Source organism: Trachemys scripta, chromosome 12 (genome assembly GCF_013100865.1).
Source record: "Trachemys scripta elegans isolate TJP31775 chromosome 12, CAS_Tse_1.0, whole genome shotgun sequence".
Classification (NCBI taxonomy): Eukaryota; Metazoa; Chordata; order Testudines; family Emydidae; genus Trachemys; species Trachemys scripta.
The window spans coordinates 24,881,733-24,906,570 of record NC_048309.1 but is presented as its reverse complement, the minus strand read 5'-3'; the positions used below and the strand labels follow the sequence as shown (position 1 = coordinate 24,906,570).

The 24,838-nt window shown below is 49.6% G+C and overlaps 1 protein-coding gene across 7 annotated transcripts in view; it reads right to left on the bottom strand.

The window, feature by feature from the left end:
- EPB41L1 (erythrocyte membrane protein band 4.1 like 1) overlaps nucleotides 1-24,838 on the bottom strand; it is a 151,231-nt gene that overhangs the window by 115,623 nt on the left and 10,770 nt on the right. For all 7 annotated transcript variants that reach the window (XM_034788046.1, XM_034788049.1, XM_034788047.1 and 4 more), the window contains exon 2: nucleotides 22,202-22,258. The gene's annotated coding sequence lies outside the window, so the exon portion shown is untranslated. The remainder of the gene's footprint in view (nucleotides 1-22,201; nucleotides 22,259-24,838) is intronic.

The window sequence follows — 24,838 nt, the reverse complement described above, 5'->3', positions numbered from 1 at the left end:
CTTAATATTCAGCATGCAGCTTCCCAAGGAGTCACAGTGCAGTCCCAGCTGCTTCACTACACAGATGTGCTTCACTGATGGATTTGGATATTTTCAGCCCCGGGTTAATGCTAATGGTGCCACCACCCAGGAGCACTGCCCTCTTGGTACAATCCTGGGCATTTCTACCAGTGCTTGGCCCAGTTCCTTGAAGCAGTAACTCCACTCCTTCTATTATACTCTCTGCTTCTAATCACAAAATCTCCAAGCCCTGTACAAATGCCAATCTAGATGGGTGCTGAAGGGATTATACCCATTTCCCAGAGGGAAAACAGAGGCACAAAGAAGTGAAGTCACTTACCCAAGTTTTCATAGCAAACCAGTGGCGGAGCTGGGAAGCCAGGAGTTCAGCCATACCATACCGGGCTGTAACTACAAAACAATCCTTACTGCCCAACCTTTTCTTCACTAAGATCCACCTGCCCCCTCCCCATCCAGTCCCCAGCAGCAGATGACCTGCCAGGAGTGGGGGAGGTTGGAGCGATGCAGCTCCACTCTGCCAAGGGGACATAGACAGATGCCAGGGATTTAGAGGCCCTGAGGCAAGGTATTTACCAGGGACAGAGAAGGAATGTCACCCATCTGTTCGCGATCCCAAGATGGACCCGCTGACCTGCTCTCTTCCCCCTCAGCACCCTCTGGAAAGAGGCAGCAGGCCAGTCAGCCGGCCTCCTAAGGGACGAGCTGGCGAGGGGCTGTGGTTTAGGATCCACCCCCAGCTACAAGCAGGAGTTTTGGCTCCATCTCTGAGCTGCTAAGAGCAGAGGGTGGCGCTTTTACTCCTTCCACCAGCACACAAAAGCAGCCGCACCCACCCACTCCAGCGCAAATATCAACAGAATTCAGGTCATTCTCTAAGCAGGCAGACATGCCACTGGGGCATCGCACAGCTCTGGAGAGGCTGCTGCCTTTGACAACAAGCAATCTCTACCTTCCCCAGTTGCCTGGCAACCAGCCTCCTCACAGGATATTAACGCAACCTCTGCACCCTCCCCAGCTCTGGTCCCCTGGCGGGAGCCGCATCCTCTGGCTAGAACCAGCCCACTCCTCTCCCAGCCAGCACCAGGCTGAACCAGCTAGGGGGGCAAACGAATCTGAATGGACACGGACAAGCCTTGTCCGGGGAGATTACAGGCTGAGTGCCGTCTTGTGAGCATTGCACTGCTGTTTGCCAGGTCCCTTGCATGGCGTCTGGATACGCTCAGTAAAACACATGCCACGGGAGGCTGCTGACTCTGCAGGCAGAGATGGCTCAGCCATTCTTAGGCTGGGCTTGCTGGCCTTCCCATCTCCTCTCCTTTTCCAAAGGAGGGCACCATCCTTTTGCTTGGCTTAGGGGCACTGGAAACGCTCTGCTGGCACCAGCTTCATACTTTACAAGCCCAAATACCATGGTGACGGGCACGAGATATTCAGACCGACAGGAGGCCCGCTCTGGTTCCAGTGATCCTCTCCAATAACAGACGAATGCCACAGGGGGAACCAGATGGAAGGCTGACTCCAAACTGTTCCATCATAGTGGAGTATCACTCCACCTGCCCAGCTGAGAGCCCATCAACCTGTGCACTCAGGTGCGGATATTACTCCTATCACCGCAGTACTGAGCCACTTTCACAAAGCCACACTCAGGTTCACAGCCAGATCCGAATCCCTCCATCTCCCCATTCAGGGGCAGGTGGCTATTATCTAACCCCCCAGGCTATGGCACAGAAAGCAACTAGCGCCACAGGAAAGCCCCAATAAATCCAGCCATTTACTGGCTTCCTGCTTTCGAGAGCAAGCTTGTTCTTTATCCAGCACCAAAGTCTAGCACCTGCTAAGCCCTCCTTTCCTCTCAGCTCTGACCACCACCCTCTTACCCTCCGCGTGTGTTCCTTTTCTCCACTGGGCAGCATTCACACTTTCTGCTTTCTTTCCAGTTTGACAAGTTCCTCCACACCTCCCCTTTTTTCCAGGGTCCCTGTCAACTTTTAATTGGCAGTGCCTAGAGAAGTAGCAAAACCTCGTCGATACAAGTGTTTAATTTGTGATGAAAGAGGTGCCAGGGCTCAAACAATTTTTTTAACATTCATAACTAATGCAGCAATCCCAGAGGTGCCGGGGCTACGAACTGCCGGGCCCAGAGGTGCCAGCGATCAGCCCTGGCACAAATTAAGCACTAGTCCATACTCTCCATGAAAATCCTTCCCACGAAACTCATGCACCTGTTCCATGGAGAAAAGCCAGGACATTTTTTGCTAAAAGAGTAAATTACAGGTCTCCACCTTATTTTTCAATTGATAAAGGAACAGGGCTTGGGGTGATCCCTCTAACTTACTGCAGACTCCTCCGTGCGGGGGAGGTTGGCAGAGGGGAGGACAGATTGTAGTAACAACCACAAAAAAAGCAAAAGAACAATACATTAAATAGGAGAAGGTTGAGTTAGGTTTGCAAAAGGATTTAGCTTCTCTTCCCTCTTTTGCATGGTGGCTGCAATCTGTGCTGCATTTCAGCCCGTCTCAGGGCTAAGACTGATTAGCTGGCTGGAAAGGGTGAAGCAGATTGCTATGCTAATCATGGCAAATCAAGCGTGGATATGAAACCCATTGGCTCTCCAAGTTTGCTCCTGCCATGGAAGGATAAACCAGAGGGGTCGGCCTATCATTCGTCCACTGGGACGGCTCCAGGCACCAGCAGGTGGCACATGCTAAAGGGCGGCATTCTGTCCATTCTTGGGGCGGCACAGTCTGAGCGGCTTTTTATTTTAGTTTTAGTTTTTGCTTGGGGCGGCAAAAATGGTAGAGCCGGCCCTGCTCGTACAGAGTGCACTCCAAAAATTAAAAAAGAGAGAGTAAGTGTTTTTCCATTTGACAGAAAGAAAGAAAAGAAAGTCCCTCTTGTGAAAAATTGGTGTGATCACAAGTAATTTGGGATGGGCTCTTTTTAAACAGGGTCAGGGGATTCAGCACTTTCCTAGTTTTAAATTAAAAACATTTTATCATCATAAATTCAATCTGTGAATGGAACAGAGGAAGCAAGGTCCCAGAGAAACTAAAGGGAGCTTGGGCTGGCATGTAAGCCTTCCCCCACAGCTGTCCCAACCTACCCTGGGGGCTGACTTGCATCACCCGTGCTAGGCCAGTGCTGGGCTGCTAGCGCAGTTCTGTCAACGTCCAATCTGGATCCCCAGCACCGCTGTTATTCCAGTCTTGTGCCACTGTCTAGAGCTGGTTGAAAAACTGGTTCATTTTCCTCTGGAAAATTTCAAAGAAAAGGGGGGGAGGGGAGAAATCATTTTTCTCTATATTTTCTAAGGAATACCAAAAAACTCTGTCCAAAACCCCAAATCTCTGTTTTCAGAAAAAAATATTTCAGTTTTTCAAAGAAAAAAAAATCTGTGAAAATCAGATACTAGTATCGCTGAAAATCCAATTTTCCATCAAGAGACAGTTTTCAAGGGAAAGTTTTCAGTCACAGAACTGCTACCACAATTCTATCAATGGACAATATGATTCCACTGCACCCCTGTTAGTGCAACCCTGGGAGGTTTCTCTATTGGTAACTTCTATAATGCAGCCATGCATTCTTAGGGGGACATTGGTGGCTTCGGGCAGCTGGATAGACTACACCCAGGAAGCCACGAGAGATGGCTGGGGTTGTGGAATAAGCATCTGAGCTGGATGGTTCTTCTAAATTTATCAGTAGCAAAACAGTCAAGAGTGTTGACATTTGGGCCGTCGTTAGGCTTCAGAGTTAACATGCCACTGATATGAACAGGGCAGTTCACACCTCTCAGAGCTATGCAGTCTCAGGAAGATGCCACTACACTGGCTTACATTCCATTCATTTTTTGAAATATTTTCTTTCAACCATGAGGGTTAGAAATGTTTTCTTTAAGTGAAAACAGATAGATTTGAAGTCAGCTCGGCAGCCTTTCATTCACTACCAACTGGAGCTGGATTTGAACCAGCAATCTAGAGGTGAAAAGGGAATGCCAATGCCATACCCCAATGCCAATCTCCTGGGCCATCAAGTGCTCTGCTCTAATAGCACTGACCGCCACCTTACTCTAGAGGTCCACTTGAAATCTTAGCAGTGTGCGACAGGGGCATGTTAAACCCTTGCATGAGTCTGGAGATCCCTGAAATAGATTCAAGCCACCACACATTCGTGCATGCAGATAGAGATCGGATACTGAATCTGGTATTGAAATCAGGAGTAACCCCATTTACGTCAGTGGGTTTACACAGGTGTAAGAACAGTGAGAGGAGAATCAGAGCTGCCGAGCAGAAATAGCACACAAGCTTCCTTTTCAGCATCACTTGAGAATGAATCATCATCGGCAGGGCCAACTCACTTTGAAGAACAACATTTACCTCTTTATTATTCCGAGAAAAATGCTGAGGCTGTTGTTGTCAAGGAAAAACATCTGCGGTGGAAGGAACAATAATTACCATTTTCTATACATCCAGAATCCCGTTGCAGGGTCTAGTGATAACAAAGAACTGAAGCCAGAACTCAAATCCCCAGAACCCTGCATGGAAATCAGTGATGGAAGGGACCCATCGAGTTCCCAAATCCTTCCCCTGGTCACATGGCAGGACTGTTCCAGATGGTCTGTTCCCCAGGGTCTGTCTCAGTCTAGTTTCAAACATGCCAGTTAATGAAGCTCCCCCATTTCCCTTGGGAGACTACCCACCACGCTCTGGCAGGCCTTCCTGGGTGGACCAGAGGGGGTGGGTATTTTGGGATATTCAGAGTGGATTAGCCTTTGCTCACTTTCATCCCCTTACTCTTAAATTACAGCCCCTTCGACCAATCTAACAATTCCCCCCGTTGCTGTTTTCACCACCACCCCCAAGCTTAGGGTGACCAGATAGTAAGTGTGAAAAATCGGGACGGGGGGTGGGGGTAATTGACACCTATATAAGAAAAGCCCTGAATATCAGGACTGTCCCTATAAAATCGGGACATCTGGTCACCCTACCCAAGCTCCCCTGTAGGTGCTATTAGGCCAAAGCACATACGTTTAGCGCTGTCAGACATCCACCCTGCAATCCTCATTGCTGCTCCTCTGAAATCTCCTCCAGGGCAGAGGGCAGGAATTCAGGAGGCTCAGGCAGCAGAGACTGAGGATCAGCTTGCAGGAAGCATGTGACTAAACCCCCTCTCCTTCCCTCCCCACCTCCCATCCAAGAGCAGACAGGCCAGAGAGGCCCAGTCCTGTACTGGAGCGATGACGGATATTCTCTCTCCTTCCAGCCAAGAGGTGATTGGTTTTTAAGTGATATGATAAAAATGCCAATGTCCCCGTCTATACTACAGCAACAGCCACATCATAACAAAGTGGCAGGGGCTAGGCCCCAACAGAGGATCCAGAGCTCTTCTGCAGAGAAGTCCCAAACTCAGGGAGGGGCTAGGATCCTGCACAAAAAGACAGCAACTTCTGCTGACTCATGCTGGCAGGTGGCTCTTGTTAGCTCCATCCAGGACATCAGCACGCTGAAAGTGGCTCTCTATGGCAGAGAGAATTAGGGGCTGGTACAGAGGAAGTACTGTGGGGCAGCCCTGGGAACAGGCAGACAGGAGGGAGACAACTCCAATAACCAAATATAAGCCTCAATCTAAGCTATCAGTAAAGCAGAACTCCAGGAAGGGGATAAGTTCAGGCTATCTAGGGCGTGAATGTCACCTGCTCACACGCTTAAACACGACTATATCCACGTGGTAATATATGGGTTTTTTCTTGACGTTATAGGCAAGACAACACACACATTATAAGAATTGATGAAGATCCTTGTTTTAGCCAAGGCATCTGTCTCTGAGGGTCAAAGCATGGTTCTCTGACATAAGAGGTCTGGTTGGCTTTAGCAACACCAGAAAGGGAAAAAAAAAAAAAAAAAAACACCCAAGACGCACATATCATAGGGTGGGTTAGTTACAATCATGTTTTTGTGGTGCAGATGGGACCGGAGAGAAGCCCCACCTACCCTACCATCTTACCTGAAGCTATTTTATGCTCAGTTTGGAAATCCTTCGTACTAACTTGATCCAGACACAGGTTTGGTCCAGATGAGGCTGGCACAAAGCAAGTCTGAAGCCAATTTAGAGGAGGTGATCTAGCCCGGGTAAAGCTCGAACCTCAATTCTCATTCATCTGAACGTTCAGTCCTGAGAAAACTTCCCCCTTTCAGGCCTTGTCTCCAATGGGGGTGGGGGAATGAAAAAGGTGTTTCTTAGCTCAAATCAGCGAACAGGAGGTAAAAGCCTAGTGACAGTGAGACAGTTTCTAGTGATCTCACAAGTTAGCAAGTCCAAGTACAGACTGTGGCAGAGCCTAAGGTTATTTCAATCTAACACACCTTCTTCCGAGTGCAGACGCACGCCTCGACTCTGCGCTACTCAAACTAAGTTCGGCTACACCTACACCACAATCAGAGGTGTTACTGCAGCGTGTGTAGAACAACCCCACCCAGGATCCTGGGTAATTTCTTAAGCAGCTAGCCTGCACTGCAACCCAGGTGTCACAGCTATTGGTATCCCAGCTAGCTAAGTCAGAACTAGCTCGGTTATGTCTACATGTGGTGCAATCGCCCCTCTGAATGCAGTGCAGACATATCCTTGGTTCAAACCAACCTCAAGCCAGGTCAAAAGCCAGTCTGGCTGCTATAGACCCATGCACCTGAGGCTAGAGTGGCAAGAGAAAAGATTCCAGGCAGATACCCACACACACACGCACGCACACACACACAGCCCAAGGAATTCTGATGCCATCGTGGTAACCATGAGAACAATGCTTGAGTGCTTCCATCAGGGCTGCGAGACAGTCGCGGCTCAGAGTGCAGCAGACCAACCAGACGCCTCTTATAAATGACAGTGATTGCTGATGGGTCACAAAAGGACATTGCCTTTACAAAACAAACCTTCCAAGATCTTTAGAAAGGCCATCAATCTCTTGCAGGTGTGAGGAAGCTGCACTCAAATGAGAAACAGCAGCAGCAGCATCCAAAATAAGGTCCCTAGCCCGAGAGATCTGCAGGGCTGAGGGGAACCCACCGACGAGATAAAGCACTCCAATCCAGTGTAGATGTTTGACACATATGGACAGCCACGTGTCTAGCAGACATCTCCCATGTCCCAGAGACAGCGTGCATAAACTAAGCCCAGCCTGTTTGTGTCCAAAGGACTTGGGTGATCATCACAGCTGTGACATCATAACTGGAGTGGTTGCTAGTGGTCACCAGAACTCAGATTGACAATACAGCCTTCAAACAGGTATCGGCCCAGATCTTCCAAGGGTGCGGTGGTGCATTATAGATTTTACAGATGGTGAAACTGAGGCACAGAGAGGTGAAGTACCTTGCATGAGCTCACGCAGCAGGTCAGAGGCAGAGCCAGAAGTGGGACCCAGAAGCCCTGTCCCGTAATCACAGAACTATCCTTCCTGCCTGGTCAGATTCCTTAGTGGCGCACAAACCTTGAGAGCATGAGCATGGGGGGCAGCACACACGCAGGTCGGGTGCTTTTCAAAAACCTAGATCATGGGAGCTCCAAGGAAACTTTAAAACTATTGACTCAAGAGCTGTCTTTCTTAACATGTTCATATTCATTTAGTTTCCAGTCCGTTTTGCTTTCTCTTGAACCTGGGGGCCTTTTGAAAGCAATTGGACAATGTATGAATAATGTACATTCTCTCGAAAGCTTGAGGGGCTAGCTAAGTGAACGAGACCTAGCGCACAGGGATGTCAATCATTAATGTATATATGAAAGTGTTTGGAGATCCTCGGCTGGAAGATGCCAGAGCCACGCTGAGCCTTACCCCAGCGCTGTGTGCCTGGCATCATCCTTTGACAACAAGAGCTGGGATTGGTGTATTTCTTGACATCATGCTGCAAAAGACAAAGAGGCGGGGCTTTAATTCATAAAAAGAATGGCAGCAGAGCCAATCAAGTGTCTCCTAATGGTCTGAAAGCCCTGGTTACCTTGGCAAAGCAGGCAACGGTACCTTCTTGCAGGCAGCCAAGTGGTCTTGTGCAGAATGAGCCGCGCTGCATCCATAATAGGATTACAATAGCCCCCCCTTCCTTCCACTCTCTCCTCACGTCCTTTTCATCTGCAATTGGCTATTAATAGAAAATCCTCTGCTGAGGAAAAGAAATTATTTTGGGGGAATGCTGCATTCCCCCGGCCCCAGACCCGGAGCTAAGCAGCGGGTGGAGGGGGTTTCCCTCTCCTCAGCAAAGGGCTATGGAGAATTTAGACCAGGGGAAGGTTTGTACATGAAAGGCAAAGAGAAGTTGGGTGTGTGGGTGGGTGGGGGGGTTAACATGACTCTTCTCTAGGTACATCTACACTGCACCCGTCTTTAGGCTGCATCCAGAGAACATACCCGCATAGGCCCCCTGGCCCAGGTATAAAATACAGTGTATCCGGTGAGGCACTGCTCCATTGATTAAAGACCCACCTGAAGGGTACACTAGTACCAAGTGATGGCTTCAAACTATTTGCTTTTAGTCCCGCTTTCTGCGAGAGCCCCCACCCCCCGCAGCTCAGATGGCTCCTCCCATGGAAGCTGCACTCCAAGTAGCATCCGTTCACAGGTCTTCCCCCTGCTAGGTCCGGATTGCTGGGCCCTGGCACCAGTGGCTATTTTCAGATGCTGAAGGATCCAGGACAAGAAGCCAATATGGCAATTGCACAGCAAGGTCCTGGTCCATGACTGGGGATGTTATGTGCTATTACAATACAGGTCATAACTAACAGCAGGGATTAAAAGAGGCCTCCCTTAACGAACTGGTATTTGACTGCATGCGGCACCATGCCATACTCCGGCACTGGCCAGTGACACCAAACATTAACCCATTTGGTATTCTGACTCAGCCACCATCAGTCCCCACTCTAAGGTTGCCAACTGTCTAATCACACAAACCAAAACATCCTTGCCCCAAGGCCCTGCCACTGCTCCGAGGCCCCACCCCGCTCACTCCATCCCCCCCTCCATCACTCACTCTCCCCCACCCTCACTCACTTTTACCAGGTTGGGGCAGGAGGTTGGGGTGTGGGCTCTGGGCTGGGGCCGAGGAGATCGGCGTGTGGGAGGAGGCTCCTGGGGCAGGAGGTTGGAGTGCAGGAGGCGGTGCGGGGTGCAAGCTCGGGGGGGGGGGGGGGGGGGGGGGGGGGGGGGGGCGGGGGCGGGGGATTGGGCTCCAGGAGGGAGTTTGCATGCAGGAGGGGGCTCCGGGCTGGGGTAGGGGAGCTGCTGAGTCAGTGTTGGGGCAGGGTCAGCGCACGGAAACCCCCTGGTTCGCCGCAGGGACGGGACGAACGCTTCCAGGAGTGACACGGGGCCAGGGCAGGCAGGGAACCTGCCTTAGCCCCGCTTGACCTTTAGAGCCTAAAATCTCCCAGTTTGCTTCAGTAGCCTCCAGGAGACAGGGCCTGATTTCAGGAGACTCCCGGTGAAACCGGGAGGGATGGCAACCCTACCTAACTCTGGGCACCATGGGACTAGTAGGCAGGAAAGAGCTACCTGTCTTAATGATAGGAGTACTCGTGGCACCTTAGAGACTAAAATTTATTAGAGCATAAGCTTTCATGGACTACAGCCCACTTCTTCGGATGCATAACAATGTAGTCCACGAAAGCTTATGCTCTAATAAATTTGTTAGTCTCTAAGGTGCCACAAGTACTCCTGTTCTTCTTTTTGCGGATACAGACTAACACGGCTGCTACTCTGAAACCTGTCTTAATGATGCAAAACAAGCTCTCGGCAGGGGCCGGCGCACCAGAGGGAGACGGAGGCAGCCAGGCCCCAGCCTCACGGGATCTTCCCCCACAGCTCTTTAGCTGGAGGCAGATGAGCCCAGTGCAGCCTCAGGCCCCTGAGCTCCAGCACCCGATGAATGTCGCCAGCTTGCAGAGAACATGAATACCAGTGCAGCCTGCCCCGCTTCATGCTGTGAGGTGTTTATCAGCCAGGCCTTTCATCAATGGAGGATGGGAAGTGGCCCAAATTCTCCATTAACCTCAGCAACGGAGGAGGGGAGAGAAGAGACGAGAGTAAAAACCTCCAGGCAAGGAGAGAGGAAGCAGAGAGGGGTGTGCAGGGTCAGGGGGTGCAGCAAGAATAGCCCCAGCCCGATTCCCTGCCTCAGTTTCCAGCTGGTGAACACCTGTTGGCAGGTGTCATAGTTCTGCCCACGTCAAGGGCGCTAAGAGACTGACAGTCTGCCCCCGGGTGCATCCCCCACTCCCAGGCCAATGCAGGTGGCCTCCAGTGCCTTGTCCAGGCTCAGTGTCAATGACTCAAGTGATGGGGCTTCAGTAAATCACTGCCCCTAGGAGACAACCCCGCAGCCCTGGAGATCTCAATCCCAACCTGTTTTTCCTGATACTCAGCTTACGGTTTTCCATTCCTTAGGGCCAGCTACGTAAATGCAGCCACTGGACACCAGCCTGGTGGGGGCAGAGAGCAGGCGGGCCCCACATCACACAGTGCTCCACAGGGAATTTAAAAGGACAGAGCTTTTCCATCCCAGGCTCCTTCATGCCCTATGGGAAACAGCTCACTGCAGCCCTTGCTCTCACTGCCAATTGAGATGGAGTGTTATTGTGATGCAGGCACCTCTCTACTGGGCTGAGACCAGCCAAACTCATGTCACACAGGCAAAGCCCGAGACTGGACAAGATGAAGGCGGTTATTTGTTTCATAAATACGGGAGCGTATAATACGCATGCATAGGGTCAGAGAGGGAGGTACACTGTGGGCCAAAACTTGTAAGTGGGACAACAGGTCAGGGGCTCAGTCATTTCCCAAAATGAGGGCTGACGGTTTCTGATCTTAGTCCTTAGCAGACAAGTATCCACAACCCAAAATTTGCACAATTTGCTCAGGAGAAGGCAAAAATAGCAGAGGGGCTTGCAGGTGAGGAGAGAGGTGCATTGACAGGAGCTGTAGGTCACCTCGGGGCTAGAGCAGCAGGAGGGGCTGCGAGTCAGGACTGAGGTGCACTGGCAGCGCTGAGCCAGGTGGGGATGGAAGCATGTACAGCATCTGCCTTTAGCACCTGGGCCCAGCCAGTGCGATCAGTCTCTCTGTTCTTTATACAATAAGAGAAATCAAATGCGCGTTTGCAGCCATAGCACCTTGTACTGTAGTCCTGCCAGGTCTCACAAGCTAAGCAGGGTCAGGCCAGGTTGGTACTTAGACCAGAGACCTCCCAGGAGCAGGTAGGTGCTGCAAAAGCAATGGAGGCAGGTCAATAGGTGGCACTTCTTATGCCGAGTCAGCACTGAACTTGCATCCCAGCGTGGTGTGTAGGGATGAGGGGGAACTGTTCTTTCAGAGGAGATGTAAAAGCAAGTTCACAAGGTCCTCCCAGTGAAAGTGGTTAGCACAATGTGCTGGGTCAATTCCAGCCCTGTTCCTAAAAGGAAAAGGAACACTAGGCCAGCACGCGCAGGAGGGCCAGGGTGAGAGGCCTGAGCTGCTCCTCCCTAACTAAGGCTGGGGCGCTTTTACTGTACGATAGTTAATGCCGATTAGCCCTCTCAGGGTACACGTACACAGCAACAAACCATCCCGAGCCCAGGCTTCAGAGCCCGAGCACGAACATCTACACGCCTCCTTTTAGCGCCGTACCACGAGCCCCAGGCCGTAGACCCAGGCTCTGAGAGTCACTGCCACGGGGTTTGCGTTTTGCTGTGCAGATATCCCCTCATGGTACAATCCCAGTGGAGAGGAGGCACAGACAGTCTTTACCTCAATGTAGCCAGGCAAGGTCCACCTCCTGGAGTTTGCCTTCCCCCGCTGCACGGAGGCAAAAACTAGAGAGCCTTGTCTCCACTAGGCATTTACAGCGAGAGCACGAACGAGCGGGGGGGGAGGAGGGGAAACAGTTATCTTGCTACAGATGTGTACCTTTCCGATAGCTGACACAGCCTAACAGATAAACCACGCCCAGAGGTTCTACATTCCTCAGCCCAGCCCAGGGTCAGTGTCTACGGGAAGAGAACAGGAGAAAGAGAGAGGACAGAAATCACAGAACAGGATGCACACATTTTTGTGGCTTTTTTATTCCCCCTCCCTTGGGATAGTCCTGTGGACGAGACACAGAACTGGGACTCAGTAGATCTGGGTTATGATGATGCTAGGCACTATACAAACAAAAGATGACAAGGTCCCAACCGTAGAAACTTACAAGCTGGAAGAGGAAGCAGACTGAGATAGAAGGTAGGAAAAAGAGAAACAAACAAGGAAGGCACGATGGAGCTGAATGGCCAGTCTCATAATGCAAAGTTTTCAAAAGGAACAATGTTGTACCACTGAAATAAACACCATCTCCCACACTAAGTTGTCCCGACAACCCCAGATGACCCTAATGACGTGCCACCACAGGGAGCGATCAGCTGTGACAATTAGAGCTGCTTGAAATTTTTCATTTGACATTTTTTTCCCCATGAAAAATGTTTTTCCCCACCAAATGGCCATGTTCAGTCTTTTGCGACTCGGTTGGGGCAAGTTTTCACTAAAACTAAACTTTCTGCTTGACCACTTGTAGTTTTTCAGTTTTCGGCTGCTGTTTGCGAGGCCCCAGGTGGAGATTTCAGCAGCCCAGGCCCCAGAGAGGCAGAGCAGGGAGGAGTGGAGTTCACACCTGCAGAAGCCACCTTGCATAGGGCCTAGCCGACGCCACTGTAGCACTCGTCCGCACCTGTTAGCGCCTTCTGTGCCTTCTGCTGGTGCAAGCAGAAAGCAGGCAGCTTTGAGAACTCCCTGCCTATTCCAGCGGGATAGGCCCTTCCAATTTGCTGTCCCAAAGGTGGCACTGCTGCGTAGCAGGGACTGCATCAGGGCTGGGTCCGAAGGAGAAAGATCTAAGGCAGGGCCTATCAGGAGCTCACTGGGCTTTTGTTTGGGTCGATTCAAATCCTTGGGTCGGAACACCCGGTCGAAAGGGGACCCTGGTGGCTCCGGGCAGTGTTGCTGACCAGGCCTTTAACAGTCCGGTCGGCAGCGCAGCGGGGCTAAGGCAGGCTCCATGCCTGCCCTGGCTCCACGCGGCTCCCGAAGCAGTGGCATGTCCCCCCTCCGGCTCCTAGGCGTAGGGGCAGTCAGGGGGCTACACGCGCTGCCCTGACCCAAGCGCTGCCCCCACATTAGGGCAAGGCCTCAGAGAGAAGAGCTTATGAAAAAAAAAATGTTATAGACAGCACCCCTCATCCAAAAGCCCTTTCTGAATCACACATAGGAACCATTCTAATCCCCAGCGGAATGCAGTCACCTCTGGGGTGGGCACAGCAGCTGTTTGACAGGACACAGCAACACCATGTAATAGTTTAGAGTGAAGAATACTGGATCCAATGGGAATTTTAGGGATGCAGAATATAAGATGTGCTGTAATTTGGCCAGGACATCAGGGTGACCCCCTCCTACTCCACTCCTATGATATCTCTGAAGACCACAAGTGGACAAACATTTGAAAGACTGATTTCCTGTGAATGAATAAAATAGACTTATCTGGCCCTCATTCCCATAGCATGTAAGCATCTCAATCTTTAACACCTCTGTGAGATAGGGAAACTGAGGAACAGAGCAACTAAGTGACTGGCCCAAGGCCACACAGGAAGTTTGTGGCAGAGCAGGGAATTGAACCCAGGTCTCCCAAGTTCCAGATAAGTACCCTTGTCACTGGACAATTCTTCCCACCCCTCGTCTATGGCACTATCAAGTACTGTTCACTTTAGTTGCTGAGTTGCTTCTGGGAAACTTGACCAGCAAAGCAACAGCCTTAGAAGGCTCAGGACAAAGTCTCTCAGGAATAGGCTGAGCCAGACGGCAGGGAATACAGTTGCTAGGAATACAGTTGCTGGTATGATTAGACCTCTCTAAGGACCAAGGGAATGTCTGACGAGCAGGGTGGCTGGGATTGGGGAGAAGTGGGGGGAAGGCATGGAAAAGGGGTGCTTCAAACAATCTGGACCACAAAACATTATTGAGTTTTCTCCCTCCCCTTGGCAACTGCCCAGGCCAGCTCCTCTCCCTGTTTCAGGTCACGTGTCACCACTGTGACAATCCCAACAGTCTCTCACATGGAAAAGATTAGGAAAGTATGTAATGTGGTTGTAGCTATCTTGCAAAGGGAATAGCAGCTGGAGAGGAGGAGGAAAGCTAGCATGGGGCACCAGTGTGAAAAGGTGATATCCATTTAAAAGCAAAGCAGGCTGGGAGCCATCTCCATGATATAAACATCAGAGTGTTAGAGGAATGCCAGTGGAACAGGCAGTAGTGGAGGAAACATCTACAGGAACTGCAGTAAAGGGGGCGTGGGAACCCAGTTTAGAAGAATGAGTTGTGCCTGGTTTTCCCCTGTCTTTTATTTGATTTTTATTTTGTTGTTGTGGTTATTTTTTCCACTATCATAAAGGAATCTGCTTTGCATCCCTGAGTTTATGGGATGTGGACAGTCCCATGTTCCAGCCAGCAAGTGACCCACAGCCAACGGCGGTCTGCAGGCCACAGCCTGAGTACCGCTGTGTTACGAGATCTGCTGTGCTACGTACACAGGTACCTCCCAGGCTAAACTAACGTCCCGTGTAACCTCACAGGCAGCATCCTCAATGGAACACAACCATCACCTTAGAGAAACTCTGCCAAGGAGACACAGTCCTTCCCTTTCTCTCTCTGCCTTGTGATATACGGATGCAACAGGAAGCCCTACTTGATATTCATGCAATGATAGGATATTATATTGGCTGTGCACGAGCTGTAGAACAAACTCAGAGACAGATAACCAGTTCATCCGCATGCTGATAAACCTGCCAAGATAGGAAGGTTGCTCTGCTCCTTATACAAAGGCACTGAGATGCTTTTTTAAACACGATTACAACTTCCCCAGATCGTTAGCACGTGCACACCCACCCACCTCACCATGACAGAGAAACCCCACCCAGTGAAAGATGAATGAAAAAGCACTCGACCTGCCCAGACCTGAGCGCAGGCCCTCAGGGCTCTGTGCTTCTCCCACAGCTGCAATCCCAGAACACCTATGGGGCAGTGCGTGTTGTGGTGGTTTTCTCAGCGCTCCCTTGAGTTGACGGGTGTCAAATGAGGTCTGTTTTAACGTGTGTGTTCTCTTAAAACCATCACCGCGTTCGTGTCTCGAGGTGCCGATGAGAACATCTTACTAATTGGAGAACAAAACGGACAGCACCCGGGAGCCACCCTGTTTGCATTGCTGTGGGGTTCACCAAGAACATCAGCTGGAGATGGGATGGGGGAGCAAGCGGAGTCTAACAGGTCTAAGACAGGGTCATGGGAGTCATCCTGTTGAACTCTGTGTGGTGATTCACGTGAGTAAAGCTCCTCAGGTATTTGCAGCAGGGTTACCACCTGGATGGTATTTGACCAGCCTGGCTGGGTTTTTTATGGATTTGCCAGAAAAATAATTTAATCTGCCAGGTTTGGGGGTTTTTTACATGAGTGTAAAGATTTGCATTATTCTCACAATACACTGGGATATCTAATGTTAAAAATGTCTATGTCCAGATAAAGATGCTGCAGTGTTCCCACTTCTGCACTTTAAGCGATAACAGATCAAAACTGTTGAAAATGCAGCAGCTGTCTGCCCACCAACACGCAAACACACCGCACGCGTGTGAGAGAGAGAGGGTTTGAGTCACACAGGAACCGCGGTGGCTCTGCCCTTGCGCAAGGGGAGGGAAGAGCCTAGAGGTGGCCCTCAGAGTATTCCCACTGGTAGCACAATGATGGTGGAATAGATAGAAGCCATCAGGAGTTTTAGTCAGTTATTTACTTGCATATATGACTATAGTTTAGCTTGAAAGCTGAAAGGCAGCGGTGGATAGAAATGCCACGTACTGGAAGAGACCCATTGGCACGGACGCCATACACCCACCAAGAACCCTTTGAGCGTCATGATGATGATGTGAAACAAGAGCACTAGAATAAGCCAAACAAGAACAGTGGGCCAGAGGCCTCCCATGCGGCAGGGTACCTGTGCTACTGCTGCCCATGATATAAAAGCAGGGCTGAATCCAGCCCATGATCTCACATGTGCACTGTGTGTTCCATCCCCAAGGATCTCAGAAGGCTCTGCCCAGGGAATTGCTTCCCCCTCCCCTGAGGCACATAGCAGCCCTTTAGCCTCTTCCAGCAATGGAAGGGAGGAGTTTGGGACCGGATGTGAAGAGGAATGCTCCATCCAGCTGAAATTGCAGGTGGAGCTTTAGGCAAATGGACTGGTCCATGATGCCTCCATCACCCACATATTAAGTTTTCAAACAAGCAAATTCCTGCTTTCTCACACCTGAGAGGAGCTCCGGGTAAACATCAGCAAAACTAACTCCTTATCCTGCTTCAAACCCCTCCTCTGAACTCCCCTGCACCATGGATGCCTATAAACCTCAGCAACAGCGAGGCTGCTGCTGGACTGTGACCACCGCCCATCACGGTGACCAACACTGTCTCACTGTTTCCTTGTGCTCCCTGTCAGTCTGTACCCATCTGTAGTCGCTTGTCATCAAGAGTGTCTGTTTTTCTAAAAGCTCTGCTCTGGGAATTATTTAGGGGCAGGTCTCTGGCCTGTGTTATACAGGAGGTCATACTAGATGATTACAGTGGTCTCTTCCGGCTTTGGAATCTATGATTGGATGTTTCGAAAGTCTTATACTTCGATTGTAAGTTCCTTGGCAGGGACCCTCTTTTTGTCCGGTGTTTGTACATTGCCTAGCACCTGAGACCCTGTTGTGTTACAGTAACAAATCAAATAACCCACAAGCGATGGGAGTATCATGCTTCAGCATGGTTTTATAACTCAGGAGTAAGGGCAGTACTGACAGGGCCAAACACGACCACCCAGGAGCCACCCCACTAGCTCCTACACCCCAGGCCTCCTTCTGCCCCATCTCTCTTCTCAAACACCTTGCCAGGGGGTCACTGCACCTCAGGGTCCTCCACACTCCATGCAGGGAGGGGGCTGCTTCTCCACTGTCTCCACTGAGAGATTCATTTGAGGAGGTGCTTGTGGTTAGCACATACTTTTGTAAACATGTGAGAGAGCCACCCTGAGCAGGATTTGGACCACATGGGGACCCCTACATGCAATCACAGAATTGTAGGGCTGGAAGGGAGCTCCAGAGATCATCTAGTCCAGACCCCTGGGCTGAGGCAGGGCCAAGTAAACCTAGACCATCCCTGACAGGTGTTTGTCCAACCTGCCCTTAAAACCCTCCAATGAGGAGCATTCCACAACCTCCTGTGAAAGCCTATTCCAGAGCTTAACTATCCTTAGAGTTAGCCAGCTTTTCCTAATATCTGACCTACATCTCCCTCGCTGCAGATTAAAAGGTAGGACAATAAGTAATGGGCTTAGTGGACATGGAGAACAATTGATCCCCATCCTCTTTATAACAGCCCTTAACGTACTTAAAGACTATTATCAGGTCCCCCCTCAGTCGTCTTCTCTCAACACTAAAACATGCCAAATTTTTTTTCCTCACAGGTCACGTTTTCTAACCCTTTTATCATTTTGGTTGCTTTCCTCTGGACTCTCTCCAGTTTGTCCATATCTTTCCTAAAGTGTAACGCCCAGAACTGGATACAGTACTCCAGCTGAGGCATCACCAACATTGAGTACAATGGGACAATTGCCTCTTGTATCTTACATACAACATTCCTGTTAATACACCCCAGAATGGTATTTTTCACAACTGCTTCAAACTGTTGACTCGTATTCAATTTGTGATCCACCTTAACCCCCACCCAGATCTTTTTCAGCAGCACTACTGCCAGCCAGTTATTCCCCATTTTTTACATGTGCGTTTGATTTTTCCTTCTTAAGTGAAGTACTTTTCCCTTATCTTTATTGAATTTAATCTTGTTGAATTCAGACCAATTCTCCAATTTGCCCAGGTCATGTTGAATTCTAATCCTGTCCTCCGAAGTGCTTGCAACCCCTCCCCACCTTCATGTCATCCACAAATTATATAAATGTACTCTCCAATCCATTATCCAAGTTGTTAATGAAACTATTGACTAGAACTGGACCCAGGACTGGCCCCTGTGGGACCCCATTAGATACACCCTCCCAGTTGTGCAACCACCTTATACTAATTTAATTTAGACCACACCTCGCTAATTTGCTTATGAAAATCTCATGTGGGACTGTGTCAAAACCCTTAGTAAAAATCAAGCTATATCATGTCTATTGCTTCCTCCCTATCCACTAGGCCAGGGGTCGGCAACCTTTCAGAAGTAGTGTGCTGAGTCTTCATTTATTCACTCTAATTTAAGGTTTTGTGTGCCAGTCATACATTTTAACATTTTTAGAAGGTCTCTCTCTAGAAGTCTATAATATATAACTAAACTATTGTTGTATGTAAAGTAAATAAGGTTTTTAAAATGTTAAAGAAGTTTCATTTAAAATTCAATTAAAATGCAGAGCCCCCTGGACCCGGGCAGTGTGAGTGCCACTGAAAATCAGCTTCCGTGCCACTTTGACACATGTGCCATAGGTTGCCTACCCCTGCACTAGACCATTAACCCTGTCAAAAAAGGAAATTGGGTTTGTTTGACACGATTTGTTCCTGACAAATCCATGCTGGCTATTCCTTATAACCCTAGTATCCTCTAGGTGCTCACAAACTGAGTGCTTAATAATTTGTCCCAGTGTCTTTCCAGGTATTGAAGTTAGACTGACTGGTCTATAAATCCCCAGGTCCTCTCTGTTCCCCTTTTGAAAGATAGGGGAACATACCTTTCTCCAGTCCTCTGGGACCTTACCCATCCACCAAGAGTTCTCAAAGATAATCATTAACACTTCCAAGGTTTCTTCAGCTAGTTCCTTAGGTACCCTAGGATGCCTTTCATCAAGTCCTGTCAAATTGAACACATCTAACTTAACTCAATATTCTTTAATCTGTTCTCCCCCTATTTTGGCTTGTGTTACTTCCCCCTTGTTGTTAATATTTATTGTGTTAAGGGTCTGGTCACAATTCACTATTTTAGTGAAGACTGAAGCAAAAGAGGCATAGAATATGTATCACATTTCCACTTACAGCCAGGAGCGCCGCCAGCTTTTTTGCCCCCCTAGGCAGTGGAAGGTCCCGCCCCTGAAATGCCGCCCCCCGACAGAGGCGGCGGAAGGTCCCACCCCTGACAGAGGCGGCAGAAGGTCCGGCCGCCGTGGTCGCCGCCCCCCAAATGTTAGTGCCCTAGGCGACTGCCTAGGTCACCTAATGGGTTGCGCCGGCCCTGCTTACAGCAGTCCTGGGGAAATTAAGCAGGCTGTATACAGCCCTGGACAGTTTCCTAAGTCTACTGGGAAAGACAGGGTTAAGAATCAGAGTCTCACAGCAATCTTTTGTCAGCCAGAAAGCTGATCAAAGTCTCTCTTCATTCCAGCTGATTTTTACTACTCTTCTACTGGGGGCAACTCCCCTGTAACCTTCCCAAAGCTCAGAGATGCTCAGCTATGCAGTGTGTGAGGGGGGAAGGAGGAAAGAGAAAGAGTGCAGTGCATTCTGGGACTTGCCACGGGGATGTATGAATATGCACCAAAAGAAATGACACAGAATTGCAGAACAGGTATGAGACAACACGGGAGCAGAAAGGTAGACAGACGCGGGAGAGAGAAAAAAAAGACGCATACACACAGGGGCTGGGGAAAAAAGTCACACACATGAATGGGGGAGGGGGCTTACAACTCCTGTATGTTATAAGCAAGTCTCATGGGCTTGTCATACCTGGTGTATGGGAAAGAAGTGGATTAAAGGAAGCCGGAGAGAGCACTAGAGAGACAGCTACACTAGGGAAATGTCCCTCTCTTGCCCGCAATGGCTCAGCTCCCCCGGTGTTAGCACTTTCAAGAGCCTGGTGCAGATGGGCCAATGGCTCTGGAAGCCCCACATGGCCTAACCCCACTCAGAGCAAACCTGACCCACACAATGTTGGCAGCAGAAAACCCATCTACACATGGGATCGATCCCCGTGGTGCCAAATCAGTGAGTGAGAGCGCGAATTGGGGGTCCAGGTCCTAGTGTACATCTGTTCTCTCTCCCCACCACGTCCGTCCATCTGGGTCTCTCTTTCTATACCCAGCTCCCCCTTCCGAGTACCTTTCCAGAGAATTCACTCAGGACAGACGAGGCACATCACCTATTGCTGGCAACCACACAGATCTCCCCATTCACAGGTTCCAAAGCCAGAAGGGTCCATTGTGATCATCAGGTCTGACCTCCTGTATCACACACCACTTGTCCCTTGTCAGCTGTAACCTGCGCAAGTTCAAAGCATGGCCTTTCAGCATAGGCCTTTCTCTGGAGACCTGAGAGCCAAGGTGAGCAGGCACAATCCACATCAACAGAAAAGGAAACTGAGGCACATACAGGCCATATAGCAAATCTGTGTCAGAGCTGGGAATAGAACCTAGAGCCTCTGATTCCCAGGCACTGAACCATGCTGCCTCCCTAACACACAGAAGGACTGAATGAGACTCAGCACACCTCTTTCTAGTCTCTTCCCATTCTCCACCTCTTCGGTATATCCTCCACGTGTCCCGGTCACAGGTGCCTGCTGCACAGGCCAGACAGACATACTGCACCCCATGTGGCAGACAGAGCTGCCAAACAGTACTGAACTCTTACCGATGCACACGCAGCCCTCCTGAAGGATGAGCGGCTTGGAATTACTGAGCAGAAATTGCTCATAAAACTTTACAGGCTGCCTTGGCTCAGAGAGAGAGAAATCCATAGCCCTGAGGGGCATGCTTGCTTTACACTTTAATCAATGACAGTGACCCACTTATAGCTCTCCTCAAAGACATGGATTCTCCGGCCTGGGTCATGTGCTGGTAGGAATTTGCTCTGACAACGCTGCGTCTATGGCCCCATGTGCAGCGAACCAGTCCTGCACCTCGGGAGCACACAGTTCAAACCCTGCCTTCAGGCTCCAGAGAGAGGGAGCTGCACATGGGGCACAGCTGCACCCCACAGAGTCCCACTGCCTCAGCTCAATAGAGGCCGGGCTGGATTGGCAGGGAAAGCTGTAAGCTGGCATTGGATTGGTGCACTGGACTGGTGGGGGACCCACCAAAGGCTGCATGTTGTCCAAAGACATGAAGGAATGAGTATTCTGAAGAGTTTTTTCTCTAGAGGGTGGAAAAGAGGCGTTCAAAGCCCCTAATTTAATCACAGGCTGAGAATGGCACATGACTGAGTACATACCATCCCCTCTCCATCTCACCTCACCTGTATCTCCCCAGGATCTCATCACATGGGGTTGCAATAGCATCCTCACCATGTTCCACCAGCATAGACAGCCCTCCCAAAATGATCACTGTGTGTAAATTCACTTTCTGAGTCCCTGGGTGATGCTAGGATTTCTGCTCTGAACAATACATTCATTGCACTTGAACAGACAGGGGAACTGCGCAGCTATCCACAAAGAGGTATAATAACCCAACAACCTGCCTCAAGCACCTCATCACCCACCGGTTAAACATTTCAGGCACCCCTGTGATTTAACAGAGCGGGTTTCTACATTTGCTCCCTCGCTCCGTTCCCAATCCCAGAGCACAATCAGCATTCCTAGAATAAACATAAAACTAGAGGTCGAGCTAAACCATGCTTACACAGCCTGACCTGAAATCAGGAAATCCACATTCCAAGCAGCTCAACAATCAAAGACAAGGTTTCATTTCACAGAATTTAATGCCACGTTCTTGCTGAGCTGCATCGATTTTGCCTTCCTAAATTTCACTTTGTGCAAAATTTCGCACTGAAAACACAGAAAAAGAGTTTGAATTTCTGTGTGTTTTTAAATGCAGAGCCTCAAAATAACCTCATCCACAGGAATCAGCCCATTTTCAAGTTCATAGCCAAATGTGAATAAAAGCACACACACAACCCTAAAAAGCCCCCATTTCTGAGCTTTGCATTTGACTTGTAGCATTCTGCACCTCTATTTCCAGTACTCCCTCCCTGTGGGTTTTGGAGATCTAGTCATTTATCATCAGGGCCTATTATTATTCTTCACACTGCAGTAGCACCCATACGGCACCAATCAGGATTGGAATCCCTTCGCACTACGGAAAACCTGCTTGCTTCTAAAAGTGTGAATGTACAAAAGAGACTAAAGGGTCACTAACAACAAGGACAGACTCACCCTGTCTCCGAGGGCAGCTCTTGGCTCTTTAACTTCTGTTCAGGCACCGTTCAGAACCTGGGAGAGAGAGAGATAGAGAGAGAGTAAAAGAACTCATCCAAAGTGTCTTCTCAAAAATGATCAAAATCACGTATGCTGCAGAGCGACACGAAATGAGCATCGCTCATTTCATCGAGAGCTCACTGGTGTCTTAGTGGCTTGAGCACTGTATTCAATTCTATAAGAATTCGTTCATTTATGTGCCCTCTACTCTGAAACAGGTCTAGATGAAACAGCACCTTCTAACTGAGCAGGTCTGCTCCCGGTGTATTCAGAGGCTGAGCTGCTAATCTGAGTGATAAAAGCCTGTCTTTACTGAACCAACACTGCTGGGAGAAAGTGAACTGGATACTTTTCTGGCTTGCACAGTGAATCATTAACCAAGTTCTAATTTCATGGCCATCTGTGCAGTGCCATTGTATTATACCCCTCAGTTTCACCTGTACAGCCCCACTGAAGACAACAGAGTTGCCCAAGTGTTGCTGAGGCCAACATTTGGTCTGCAGTTTTTATTCTAGGTGATGATGCATGAGCCACAAAGAACCCAGCTGGACTCGCAAATGTCAAAGGGAGGTTTGCAGGACTGGTACTTTACTGGAGAACTGAGCGTGTTTGATATGAAATGCACTCGGAAAACAAACAAGTTCTACAACAGCATTTTTTAGAGAGTCACTTTTTGGAGAAGAACTACATTTTATGGAAGACAAAGATCTGCAAGGTCTGAAGAGCACTTGCATCCATGTAACTATACTACACACCAGAACAAAATCAGGATGTACATATTACAGGCTCTGAGTAAGACTAGAGAGAAGCTTATGCGGCCCATCTTGGGAATGCTACGGAAGACCTGGGATAGCTCCTACTTTTGCACAAGAAAGGTCTTTTACACTAAAGGGTTAATTTTCCAATGGGCCTCCAACATATGCACAGGTAAAATTTGTGAGTAGACTCACATGCAATTGCACATTCAGTAAAGGGGATGAACCCTTCCTCCCCCCACGTCAATGACCCGTCAGAAGAGGCAGGACTTTACGGGTGTTGGGACACAACTGAGCGTGGATATGGGGCTCTATACAGAACAAAAAAACGCAAAACAGCTGTGCCGGTTTTACTCAAGCTTCCAAGGAGAGAAATTCACTGATGGTGCTAAGGAGAAGCCTGGAAAGTCTCAATTCCCCAATGTCTGAGCGAATGGGAGTGAGAACTATAGAACTCCGGCAATAGTGACCCAGGCCTTTCTCCGCTTCTGTGTCAATGCAACTCCTGTGCAATCAGGAGCCCAGCAGAATTACACCAGTGTCCATCTAGAGTAAGGTGGGGGCTGGGTCAGAGGGGGGGTGGGGGGAAATCAGGACTGTTTTATACTCTAGGATTTTTTCAAACCCATAATTCCCATGACCAGTAGCCAGAGCATGGAGAAGGCTCAGGCGTTTACACTGCTCTGTCGTCTAGCTGTGCTCTGAGCAGAGTTGGGCCATATGGTGGTAACTGAGAACCACCACCACCCCTCCCCCAAGGCTTATGCTACGTTATCACCAGTGCAGCTGCAGTTTTGGGGAGTGAGTGGTCTGAAGAAGCCTGATGGTAGCTCGGCCAGCGCACCCACTGTACTAGCCATCCAGTCCCTTCAGCCTCCTGAGGGCATGAATGATTCTGAGAGGCAGTTCGGTACCTTGGATAACCACTGGCTCAGGATGCCCGGGCAGTTACACCAGCTCCTTCAGGAGCCAGTCCGATCCCCCGCCTTCATTTGGAATCCCAGGGAAGATGCAGGCGTTTAATGCCACAAAGCTGTGGAGCGAACACCACTGACTTCATCCAGCCAGCACGCGATGCTCCCAGTGGGGCTCTGCCGACACAGTGACAGCCTGACCCACAGCAAGCCCAGCTATTCCTGTTTTAGACCTGTGCAAGCACACGCCGCCCTCTGCACTCAGCTGCTCAGGCGTTAGTGATGTGAACAACAGGGACGAGACTCAGAGCTCATCAACATCATTATCAGCTGTGACCTGAACAGGGATTTGAACTCCTGGTTCCAGTGAAAAGATCAATGCGTTACTCCCCGGCCAGCAAGCACCATCCCCCAACCCCACTCTTTTTTTAAAAAAAAATAAATAATTCCCCGATTGCTTCTCTGCTGCTGGGTGCAGATGATCCTCACTGATTTAAGACAGGCAGCATTTGCGTCTAGCAGCAAAAGGGTTAACATGCAACAACAGCCTCACTGCATCTAACGGGACCTCTGGCTCCTGTCTGTGCTTGGCGGAGGTGCCCGCTATTGGAAACGCAGGACAACACTGGATTTCTAAGGAGCTCTCTTCAAAACTGAACCCTGGATCCCACCTCCCTGCTGGGCAGTTTTGTGCCATCCCGTTCCTCCTACCCCCGAGAGCCTGCCACCCCACACTCCCAATATCTTGAGAGGGCCCAACCCTGGGTTTCTTGCTTGAGAGGTCAGGAGAGTTAAGACATGGTGACCCAAATTCTTCATCAATCAGACTGCTAAGGACCAGCCATTCGGGGCTACCCCCAGCCTCCTGGGGTTAGTGGTTAGACACTGAAATTGAAGGACACCTGGATTGTTTCCAGCTTCAACAC